Genomic DNA, 12703 nt, shown 5'->3' with positions numbered 1-12703 from the left:
AGAGGATTGCCGCGGAGGGTGGCGGAAAAAAATGTGATTCACATCAGGTGGAAGAAAGTGCAGCAAATAAAAATTGCAAAAATGTGCATACCGATGAGATCTGTGGAGTGTATGATGCTGTTGATTTTAAGAATAGTGTTGACAAGTTCTGATTGGAACTGTCGGCAAATTGCTAAAAAGTGAAATTTGAAGTTGATAGCGGGTCTCCTGTTTCGATCATGAGCGTGTCAGATCTACAAATGTTCATGCCCACGGTCAAGTTGCACCGTCCGGATACTGCTTTGGTCAGCTACAGTGGAAACATGATAGAGCTCTGTGGAATGTGTTCATGTGGATCACGGTGGAAAGCGTCACGAGCTGCTGTAGATCGTGAAGTATATACGATTATATTGCGAGCCTGTGAAGCAGATCTCAGAAACAAAGGGATTGCCGGCGATGTCTGCGCTACGAATGCAGCACTACGTGACTTTTCTCGCCTCGTTCCGCTACATCATCAAGTTTCGTCCAACAAAAGAGCATTACAATGCTGATGCATTTTCCCGCCTACCGGGTAGTACACAGACACCGGATGACGTCGTCGAAGAGGTTAGAAGAGGCTGACCTGTTAGAAGTCAGCATAATCGAGACATTGCCGTTGACTTGACGATTTGGAGAAGTCAACAGCTACTACATTGCTGGGAAACGCCGAAGGAACCTTTCGAGAGAGTGCACGTGGATTTTGCCGGACCATTTATGGGTACATACTTCATTGTTTTTGTTGAGTCCCTACTCGCAATCCTCCTCCTCTTTCCGCCGGCGAAGATGCACCGCAACAACAGCAGAAGCACTAGAGCACCGATACCCCGGTTGAAATCAGCGCAACCACGCCCTGGTACCAACGGAACAAGCCGGCGAGAACTCGCAGGCAATCAACTTCGCCATCAACATCGTCTTCATCAGTGACTTTCGCCAATCCACACAGCAGATGCTTCGCCCTTCAATGGGGCATTCATTCGGGGCCTAATCTGCGAGTACGGACAGAGCCTGATAGCGCTTCAGGAAACTAAAGTGGACGACCGAGTAGTCCCAGCAGATTTCATTGGCAAAAAAAAACTGGCAGTTGTCGATACTGGCAACAAGGAGTAGGTCTTGCCATCCGGGATCGTGTACCATTTGAGCAAATCGATGTCGGTGCCAGTAGCAATCGCAGTTCGGATCCAACTGTCACAACAAATGACGGTGGTGTCGATATACGTCCCTTCCAATACTCAACAGTGTCAAGAACATGCAGCTGGGTGACTTCCTCGAAAAGCTTCCACGTCCAGTGCTTGTACTAGGTGACTTTAACGCGCACCATATTTGCCATTCTCGTTTCCATTCCCGTACTGACGACTATCCCACCGAAAAGACAGAAATGGATTTACGACCAAGCAGATTGGACAACCTACGAGCGATTGATCGCCAACGCTATTCGACCGGGTGTCGAAATATCAATCGACTGTTGCGTTGACCGGTTGATTAGAGCAGTAAACACCGCGATACCTCGAACTACTCACAGAGTCGGTCCCAAAGCGGTTCCGTGGTGGTGTCCGGAGATAAAAGCTATCAAACAACGGAGAAAAGCACTTGGAGCACTGAAGCGTATACCAGCAGAGGACCCACGAAAAGCGGATGCACTGAAAAACTTCCAATAATCACGAGGCGGCTGCGAGAGTCTATCCATAATGCCAAAGAAATATCATGGGAAGACTTCGTCGCGAAGATATCTCCAAGTTCAACTGCGTCGGAGATGTGGCAGACAGTGAACACGTTGAAAGAGAAACGCCAACATCGCCCAACTGTCATCAAGCGGTCCAGTGGTTACACAGATAAGGCAGTAGAAATAGTTGAAGAACTGGCGCAACACTACAGCGAAAGATCCGCAACCTCCAGTTATTCGTTATGGTTCCAGAGGGAGAAAGAAAAGGCCGACCGAAACCGCATAAATTTCTCGCCATATACCGATGATATCTACAATTCTGACTTCACTCTGAATGAATTGCTGTGGGCACCTCTGTCGAAGTCGTTCTTCAAGACGGGACTGCATCGGTTATCCAATGATTCAACGACTGCAATTTTCTGTGAAAACTGCCATGTTGGAACTCTTTAACAGACTATGACGCAGTGACGTATTCCCACCCTGTTGGCGTACTGGAATAATCGTACCAATTCCAAACTCGAGTGACGCAGGTCCGACTGCCTTCCGACCAATCACCTCAACGAGCTGTATGGCGAAGGTTTTCGAGCGAATAGTCAACCGGCGGTTGACCACCAAACTAGAGTCGAACGGGCGTCTCGACAAACGACAGCATGCCATTAGGTCTGGTCGGGGCACTGACATGTACTTTGCGGAGTTGGAGAGATCATTACCGGATCGTGACGACCACTATCTGATAGCTTCGCTTGACTTGTCTAAGACATACGACGACACCACCAGGATATATGGCATCCTGCGAACACTACGGAAATGGTAGGTACGTGGAAGAATGATAAACATCCTGAACAGTTTTCTGGCAGAAAGAACGTTTCAGGTCAACGTGGAGGGGCATTTGTCCCCAGCACATCCGCTGGAAAATGGTGTGCCACACCATTCGGTTACGCTGTTTCTCGTAACTATTCAACCTATCTTTCGCGTAGTTCCGAACTCCGTACAGATCTTGCTGTACGCTGACGACATTCTGCTTCTAGTATGGGGGAAAAAGACCAGTCGCTGCTTCCGAAACTTCAATGCCGTCGATAAATGGTCGAGAAGTGTTGGATTTACGATATATGCAACGAAATTCAGCATCTTCTATTGCAGCCCGAATGCCCGCCGCGAACCCACGCAAGTAACCGTTCCGACACAAACGCTGCTAAAAACCCACATTACTCTCCACCGATCGCTCAACTTTAAAGCGCATTGTAAAATGACGAAGAAGACGTGCGAATCCCGGTTGCGTATCTTGAAGATGATCGGTGCCAAGCTACCCCGTGGTCAACGCACTTCTTTACTTCAAATCGGGTCCGCAGTTGTCACCACTCGACTACTATACGGCATGGGGCTCGTGAGCAGAGGAGATGCCATCATTCAAGCGCTCGCACCTGCATGCAACAGGATGATAAGATTTGATTCTGAGCATATGTCACGAGCCCAATCCTAGCCATTATGGCTGTAGCAGGTACTCTGCCGTTCGATATACCCGTTCTCCAAACCGTTGCACGATTGGCTATCCGCATGATGGAAAAAAGCAATGATAATGCTGATCTTCCCTTGGTGCATCGAGCCTCCGGTCGTTTGACAGAAGTGGTTGGAGCACCCCTTCCCAGCATTCGTCCTCGCACACGGTTAACCGCTCGTACGAACCCAAACCACACATCGTGTAGTACAGTGTAGGTATACATGCGCTTTCCAATTGTCTGTGGACGAGTTCGCTACACCGGTCATCTGTTTGTCTGTGGAGACTTGACGTGACTCAATTCATTTTTTCATTCATTGTCTCTACTACATAAAAGCACATGTAATAATTTTATCTAAAAATTCGCGATGTTTAAATAAAACTTCTTCATGCTAAACCTGCGTTTTGTTATCAGACAGAATAAAAACCAGCAGGTTATGGGCCCAGCATGATGGAAGCCGAGAAAGTAGTATACCCACAGTTAAATGGTAAAAACTTCGCGAGTTGGAAATTTCGCACTTTGCTGTTGTTGGAGGAGAAAAGTTTGTCGGACCACGTAGAAAAAGAACCTTCGGCAGCAAATTTGGTAAGCGTAGAATGGAAGCAAGGAGATGCGAAGGCTCGAAGCTTAATCGTCAAGTGTCTGGCCGATTCCTACTTGGAATACGTTCGGCTAAAAACCTCTGCACGCGAGATGTGGCAGGCTCTTTGTGATGTTTTTGAAAAGAAAGGAGCTGTTACTGAGATGTACTTGAGGAAGCGGTTGCTGAACTTGAAATATAAGGAAAATTAATCGATGGAACAGCATTTGTTAAGCTTTGAGTCAATCATCAACGAGCTGCGTAGTGTAGGTGCGGATGTTCGCGATACAGAAGCGGTGAGTCATTTATTGTTGTCTTTACCACAATCTTACGACAATGTTGTCACGGCGTTGGAAACAGTCGAGTCGGCAAATTTGACGCTGACGAATGTCAAGGCAAGACTTTTGAATGAGGAGCTGAAGTGTAATGAGCGTAGCAATGTTAGGCCGATGACATGCTTACGCGATTTGCGGAGCGGTAGCGGTTAGCGAAGCGAATGCGTTTGAGCTATCTCTTTGGTGTGTGCATGTAGAACGCGTAATACTGTCATAGTAAAAGCGGGGCGAACGCGGCAAAACACTATGTAAAGTGCTCAGACGCGTCCGTAAACGCTTCGCTTTTCGCTTCAGCTTGTCATCGGCCTTAAAGCTGAAGATGTACAGCCTGCAGCTTTCTTAGGAAGAATGAGGAAGTTTACTGGAAAGTGCTGGAAATGTAAACAACTTGGACATAAAGCATATAATTGCAAACAGGAGGAAGTGGTGGATGAAACTGACCAGTCAGGAGGACAGAAGAAAGTCTTCCAGTTAAACCATTCAGATGAGTTCGATAAACCGGGAGGAGCAAAACGAGGATCTTTTGCATTTTATTCAAAGAAGGAATGGAAAGTGCGAGAAATCAAAACCACGGTACGAACGATTTGTTGGATCATTGATTCAGGCTGCACAGACCGTATGCTTTGTGATGATTCATATTTCATGACAGAAAAAGAGCTTTCAACACCCTATCCTGTTTCGCTCGCCGAAGAAGGTCAAATTATTGTGGCTAAGAAAGCATGTTTCATTGCTGCATCCAGCTATGTAAACAACGAGGTGTTTCATTGTGACACCCAAGACGTATTATATGCCCCGGAACTCAAACACAATTTGATGTCAGTAAGTCGTCTGGAGAAGGCTGGTTTTGCTGTGGTATTTAAGAGTTGTGTTGTTGAACTGTGGTCGAATGATGTCTTGTTTACAGTAGGAAAACGTTCACATGATTTGTACGAGATAACCTTCATAGTGAATCGTCGGGAGGCTAATGTAGTTAAAGCATCAATCGATGAAAATCTGCTATGGCATAGAAGACTAGGGCATTTAGAGTCGTTGGGCCTTTGTAAACCATGCGTCATGGGAAAACACTACCGACCGCCTTTCCAAACTCGTGATAAGCGAGTACGTCGACCACTGGAACGTGTTCATACCGATGTATGCGGACCTGTCACGCCAGCTACATGGGATGACAATAAGGATGAAGTAGTAGACCGATTTAAAGATTATAAAGCGATGGTAGAGGCGGGATTCAATCTCCCATTGGCCAAACTAAGATGCAACAATGGGGGTGAGTATGTTTCTGCAGAAATACGAAAGATCTGTCGTGAGAGTGGCGTGGCAATTGAATACACGATGGCATACACTCCGGAACAAAATGGTTTAGCAGAAAGGATGGACCGTACTCTTGTGGAAAAGGCTAGAGCGATGATATACGAAAGCGGTTTATCTAAAGACATGTGGGGAGAAGCGATTATGACAGCTGTTTACGTTACAAATCGGAGTCCAACGAGAGCTCTATCAAGCGATACTACACCAGCCGAGGAATGGTTTGGCGATAAACCCGATTTATCAGTTTTGCGTGTTTTTGGATGCAAAACTTACTCGCATATCCCGAAGCACAAGCGAGGGAAATTTGATCCAAAGAGTGAAGGGCGGATCATGATTGGATATGCAATTAATGGATATCGTTTGTGGGGTCTGTAAACCGAAAAGTAGTATTATCTCGGGATGTAATCTTCGATGAAAATGAATTTCCGAATCGAAACTCAGGTGAGTTTGAAAATCAATCCCCTGCGTTAGTGTACCATGAGGATTGTTTGACGGTTCCAGGAAACTTAACATGGGAATGTATACGAATCGGCAACGAGGTCGAGTGCAATGAAAGTTCGAGTGATGATGTGTTTCAAGCGTGTGAAGAGATAGAACAGAACACCGATCAATTACTGGAGCCTGATATTGCCTATATCGAAGTAACCCGGAATCAAGAAAATGAATTACACGATGAATCGATGAATGATCCTTTGCAACCATGTCGTCGTAGTTGTAGATTGCGAAAACCACCAATTAGGTTTGAGGATTATGAAACAGAACCGGCAGCTTTGTTGGCAGAGGTGTATGGCGAAAGTAATCCCTCCTCATATGCAAGCTTGGAAGGTCGATAGGACGAGTTGAGCTGGAAACGTGCTATTGAGGAGGAGCTGGACTCTCTGAGAGCCAACGATACTTGGGACATTGTTGAACGCCCTAAAAATGTCAAAATGATTTCGTCAAAGTGGATCTTCAAAAGGAAATTGGATAAAGATGGTAATTTGGAACGCTACAAGGCACGTGGTTTTATGCAACAAGAAGGTGTAAATTATCAGGAAACATATGCCCCAGTAGCCAAACTGACCACTATTCGATTCTTACTAGCGATTGGAATTCAACTGCAGTATTACTTCTGTCACATGGACGTCATAACCACTTTTTTACACGGACATTTGGAGGAACTAGTTTTTATGACGCCACCCGAGGGAATCGATGTATCTGAAGGCAAGGTTCTCAAGCTTAAGCGATCATTGTACGGTTCAAAGCAGTCGCCAAAATGCTGGAATAATCGGTTTCACGATTTTGTTATTAGTTTGGGTTTCAAACGCTCTGATGCAGATTATTGCTTATACGTTAAAAAAGACGGGAAGAGTACAATATATCTTTTGCTGTCTGTGGATGATCTATTGATTTGTGGAAGTGATGAAGCCGCCATTAATAACTTGAAACTAAAATTGTCATCGGAGTTTCGCATGAAAGATCTCGGGGAAGTTGAATATTTTATGGGATTGCGCATTCAAATTGACAGACGTCTTGACAAAGTAACTATCGATCAATCTACGTTTGCAGAAAACATATTGACACGGTTCAGTATGCAATGTAGTAATCCTGTACCCTAATAAACATCTTATGATCCAATAGCCTAACGACCTGTTCAGGGTATCATCCAAACAATATGGGGAATCGTTGGACTATATGGGTTGAAGTTCGTGTATATTTTGTTTTTATTAGGGTATCTACGCCTATTGAAGCTGGCACTAAATTACAACAATCCAGGCAAAATAATGGAGTGAATACTCAATATCGACAATTGATTGGAAGTCTGATGTACCTCATGCTCGGGACTCGACCGGATCTCTGCTTCGCTGTGAGTTATTTCAGTAGGTTTCAGGACAGCGCTGATCAGTCGCATTGGAACTACCTGAAAAGAATATTGCGGTACCTTAGAGGTACTTCATCGCTTAAACTTGTATACAAAAGGAATCCAGATGTTAATCCATTGAAGGGATTCGTAGACGCTGATTGGGCAAATGACCTTGACGACAGACGCTCTACTAGTGGTTATCTATTCGAAGTATATGGTAATGTGGTGTGTTGGACAACGAGAAAGCAAGGAACAGTTGCGTTGCCAACAACAGAAGCAGAATATATCGCTGCGGCAACGGCTGTGACTGAAGTTATGTGGCTGAAGAAATTATTCAACGATGTACTCATACCACTTAAAACCCCGATTCCGATTCTGGAAGATAATCAAAGGTTGTCTATTCAGAGCAAAAAATCCTGAAACTAAGCGTTCCAAACATGTTGATGTTAAATACCATATAGTACGCGAAAAGGTTTGGAACAAAGAAGTAGAGCTTCTTTATCGGTCATCACAAGAACAAACTGCAGATATCTTGACTAAACCGCTGCCGAAAGGACCATTTGAGAAGTTTCGCAGTGCAATGGGATTGGAAAGAGAAGGAGTGTAGGTATACATGCGCTTTCCAATTGTCTGTGGACGAGTTCGCTACACCGGTCATCTGTTTGTCTGTGAAGACTTGACGTGACTCAATTCATTTTTTTTATTGTGCCTTGCAGGATAATTCGAAATAGATTTTTCATTAGGGCTTAAATCGCAAATGTAAACAAACTGCGTTTTCGCTATTACGACATTATTCAACAAAAATACTACAAGATTGAGGTGAAAATTAGTTAAAATGGTTTTTAGTTCGATGTATAATTAAAGAAAACAAAACGGCGAAACATGCATTTTCTTCGAGATTTCGAGTTAGGCCCTTCTTCTCATATGGAATATAAACACAGACTAACAGACATAACACTATGAGGGAATTCCCATAAAAACATCGATCCGGCAATTTTCCCAGAACACTAGCTCCACCTTTTATGCACAGTCCCAAACACTCATTTGCTGATGGGTTACCCCTCAGGTTTGGGAACAATTTTTCACTAGTGGTCTATCCCCCATCTGCTTGTTCATAGGTCAGTGGCGCCATAATTTCAAATGTGGGCACAGTCCCAACTACAAATATATTTAAAATGACCGTTAAAGCGGGCGAAGCATTGTTTTCGAGTGTTATGTCTGTTAGTCTGTGATATAAAGGCCAAACTTACATTTTTAGACAGAAGCGGGCGCACGGTTATTATTCACAAATAAAAGAATAAACTGCGGTTCTATCACCGACAAACTGACATGACAACTAGAACGATTTCAGTGAAAATTTTTGGCAAATAATTTAAACTCGGAACAGTAACTCCATCTGTATAATCAGTTACACATCATTACTTAACGTGTCTTTCGTAAAAGAACACTAATGTCCTCTAGTAAAAGTCTGGACAAGACATATTCAAACGAGCAGAAGTTTTTCGAATTCAAATGGGCGTATATTAACGTTTTAAGTAGAAAGAATTGCACGTTTTATTGGAAACGAGTCGTTTAATCATTTTGAGGCGACGCATTGAATTGGCGCATTTGATAATAAATGCTGAAAACGTCAAAAAATATGCATTACCCAAGTTTAATGTATGCTAATTATTTACTTTAACTGAATTTCTCAGTTTCAGGGTTTTGTATGTTTTTACACAAAATTGCACCACCTTTTATTAGTATCCTTTCATAAGAAATACATTGCGATGAATCGTGCGCCGAATAGCGCTGCGAATCTTGCTGCGACGAAAAATAATCGTCGTGTCTCCTTTGGAAAAGCACGGGCAATATTGCGGTATTGACTGGCTTTGTTCTCTGGAGGCTCCATGAAAAGTGAATCGATAAAATTGAATCAACTTCAAGTCGGTTCCGACAGCATGAAGTAACAAGTTACTTTACGCTCGTCCGGGCATGCCACAGACTCAGGTGATTTGTATTCTAATGCCAAAAGATCCTAACTCCTGCGGTAGCATGCAAAAGGTTAAGTCGCCGGGAAACTCTAAGCTTGCTCAAATGACCCTATTCCACGCTTACTAAACTTTCTTCCCTCACATCCTTGCTCTCCTTTGAGTACTATGGCTCATAATATTGAAAAATATACTTCACCTTCCAGTGTCATGCTAATTAAATGCCGTTACAACAACTTCGGGATTTATTATCACATTGCTTAATAAACTATTCCATTTCCGAGAATGAAACGATTTACGATCGGACCGTAGATCTTTCGCCGAAAATGCAGTGTATGTCATTTGCCCTGATTTACCTCATATTTTGTCAAATATTGTTTATATATATGTTTACAAAATTGATTCAGCTGTTTATCAAATGTTCAACAAAACTAGAACATATATTCCTAAGGTTATAGTTTCCTTTAACTATTTCAAGTATAGCCAAACTTCTTTGAGCCAAGTGCCTTGAAACTATGGTTGTCTATTTTCTCTTGTCCAAACTTCTACTGGAGGAACTCTAGTTGCATAGAGTAGCTTGGATGATTATTAGAGAGTTGACTGAAAATTTCGTAACTCGTACTGTCAAACGAACGTCCGTTTGACAGTACGAGTTACAAAATTTTGCGTCGACTCTCTAACAATATCTTGCCAAATTTGAAAATACAGTGTCATGTCAGTTTGTCGGTGGTTCTATTATATAAATGATAAGCAATATCTACTATGATCATGTCTACTCGATAGTTGTTGCACATAAACATTCGAATATTTCGATATTTTCATGAAATTTGAAGAAAAGATTCACGCGCCCTTTCTTTTACATTGGGTTTCTATGCGCCCATTTGCTGACCCTAATAAACATCTTATGATCCAATAGCCTAACGACCTGTTCAGGGTATCATCCAAACAATATGGGGAATCGTTGGACTATATGGGTTGAAGTTCGTGTATATTTTGTTTTTATTAGGGGAGCCCTATTAAAAAGTATACTGTCAAGCACGCCCATTTACCCAGCCCTACCCAGCAAGACAGAGTCAGTTTAGCCCATCTACCGCGCCCTTCTGAAAATTATGTACACAGTTTAGCCCTTCCGCAAATGGTGGTTGCTGAAGGGCGAAATCACGACTGGGATGCAAATTGGGCGTAAGCATTTTTTTAGTTTCTACCTACTAAAAGCACATAGGAATTAAATTCTTTGTTATATTGTCATAAGATTTAACGAAAAATGCTTCCGGAAAAACACGGTCATAAAGTAATTTATACCTACAATAAAAACTACATTTAGAAAAGCTTCGCCGAATATTGAAACTGATTTTTCTCCATTTGAGTACATTGCGACTTAGGCCCTAATGAAAGATCTGTGTCGATTTTATTATAAGCGCGACAATAGAAAAACTCGAGAAAGAGGACTGCGGAGACTCCATTTTGGATCGATTGGATTCGCGTTTAGCTGTTAAAAAACGAATCCAATCGAACATTGCCTATCCTTATAACATTGGACGTGTTGCCATACAATGCCGGAGCATACGTTGCCAAAAATGCTGTTTTTCTCTCCGCAGTTCTCTTACTAGTTTTTCTAATTTTTTTCATTCATTGTCTCTACTACATAAAAGCACATGTAATTTATCTAACAATTCGCGATGTTTAAATAAAACTTCTTCATGCTAAAGGCTAGTTTACAGTCCGGAAAACGTGTCACGGGATTTGGGTCCCTGTGTATTTTAAATGGAGCTCGGGATTTCAAATCCCGTGACGGGAAATAAGTCAAAATGACAGTTTTCCTGAAGTGTAAACCCAACCGCGGGAAACATCACGGGATTTTAAAACTCTCCACACAGAAATCCGGCCGGGAACAATTCAACACAAATTGTTTCCGACGGGGAAAATAGTATTTTTATAAAGTTTACAATTCGCTGCAAGTTGGATACAGTTTGTATTTTTAAGAAGCAGCAGAGTTTTTGGTTTGACAGTTTGGAGAGATCTCAGCGGGAAATTTTCCCTGATCAAATCCCGACGCAAATCCCGTGCGAAATCCCGTGATCCATTTCCCGAACTGTAAACTAGCCTTAAACCTGCGTTTTGTTATCGGACGGATTAAAAACCAGGATACAGTCGTGATTCGCTGGTTGGACACTCTTTAACTGTACCGCTTTTTAGTTGGACCTCTGCTAGTTGGACCATTGTCTAACTAAAAAGCATCTGAACGCCAAAATCTCGTGTCAAATTGACTTTGACAATCTATCCAACAATCGTTTACACTACTAATGTCTTCTTTGGAGAGTTTTTGACATTTGTCAGTCGGTCGAACTAGCGAATCAAATTCGTTAGTTGGACAGAGGCTGTGGCTCAACCAGCGAATCACGAACGTGAAAGCCTGAGACCCTTCGGAAATTGTTCGTCCAGTTGTTCAGGGGATTCTGACAGATCGTTTCAGTCGCCCAGTTGTCGTCTATACCGATGGTTGCAAAGACGATAACACAGTAGGCGCGGGAGTATTTGGAAAACACTATCAACAATCGGTTGGCCTTCCGCCGCAATGCAGTGTCTTCTCCGCCGAGGCTTTCGCAATAAGAACAGCGTTAACTGCGTACCACACGTCCAGAGACCTGTTAATAATGACAGATTCGGCTAGCTGTCTATCAGCAATCAAAGCTGGCACATACCAGCACCCGTGGATCCAGGAGATTGAGAACATGCTTCGAAACCGTCCAATCAAGCTGTGCTGGATTCCAGGTCACGCTGGCATCCGCGGTAATAAAGAGGCAGATCGATTCGCTGGAGAAGCCAGGGGCACTGCTCCATTGAATATAACATCCGAAACCAATGGTTCAAACGGTGGTCAGCGTCCACTGAAGTCAAGCTTCGTGAAATCAAATTAGACGCGGTGAAGTGGCCTGACCGCAAGAGCTCGGCTGATCAGCGAGTGCTTACCCGACTCCGAATTGGACATACCCGACTAACGCACGAGTTCCTGCTAAAAAAAGAACCTCCATCAGTTTGCTAATGCTGCGGGGTAACAGTTGAAGTCCTTCATGTTATCCTCCACTGTAGGACGTAAGATAAAGCTAGAAGGATGCACAACATCAATTCGACGAGTGTCGAATGGCTCTAGGTGACGAAAGAGAGAACGAAAAGAATATTCTAAGCTTTCTCAAGGAAGCGAATTTATATAAAATGCTGTAGAATTTTTTTGATCGTGTATTATTTTGACCTGTAATCTCAGTAAGAGTTGTTAAATTTGAAAAACAATCCTTCTTACATGACTGCACCTCTTCGATGTAAAATGTCGTTAATAAACAACTAGTTTTCTCAGCTGTCCTGCAACACTTGTTTACAACGAATGTGATTCTCGTTCACAACAGGACAATTAAATGGGCTAACTATTAGTTCGAAGCGCTTGCGAATTAATCTCGCATTCGTTGTAAACAAGAACCCAGGTGAAGGTACCGAAAGAAGG

The 12703-nt window shown here is 43.1% G+C and overlaps 1 protein-coding gene across 1 annotated transcript in view; it reads left to right on the top strand.

The window, feature by feature from the left end:
• LOC131685894 (uncharacterized) overlaps positions 1-12703 on the top strand; it is a 227930-nt gene that overhangs the window by 931 nt on the left and 214296 nt on the right. The window lies entirely within an intron of this gene.

Source organism: Topomyia yanbarensis, chromosome 2 (assembly GCF_030247195.1).
Source record: "Topomyia yanbarensis strain Yona2022 chromosome 2, ASM3024719v1, whole genome shotgun sequence".
Lineage (NCBI taxonomy): Eukaryota > Metazoa > Arthropoda > Insecta > Diptera > Culicidae > Topomyia > Topomyia yanbarensis.
The sequence above is the reverse complement of the archived record's forward strand: the minus strand, read 5'-3'. Positions and strand labels throughout refer to the sequence as shown.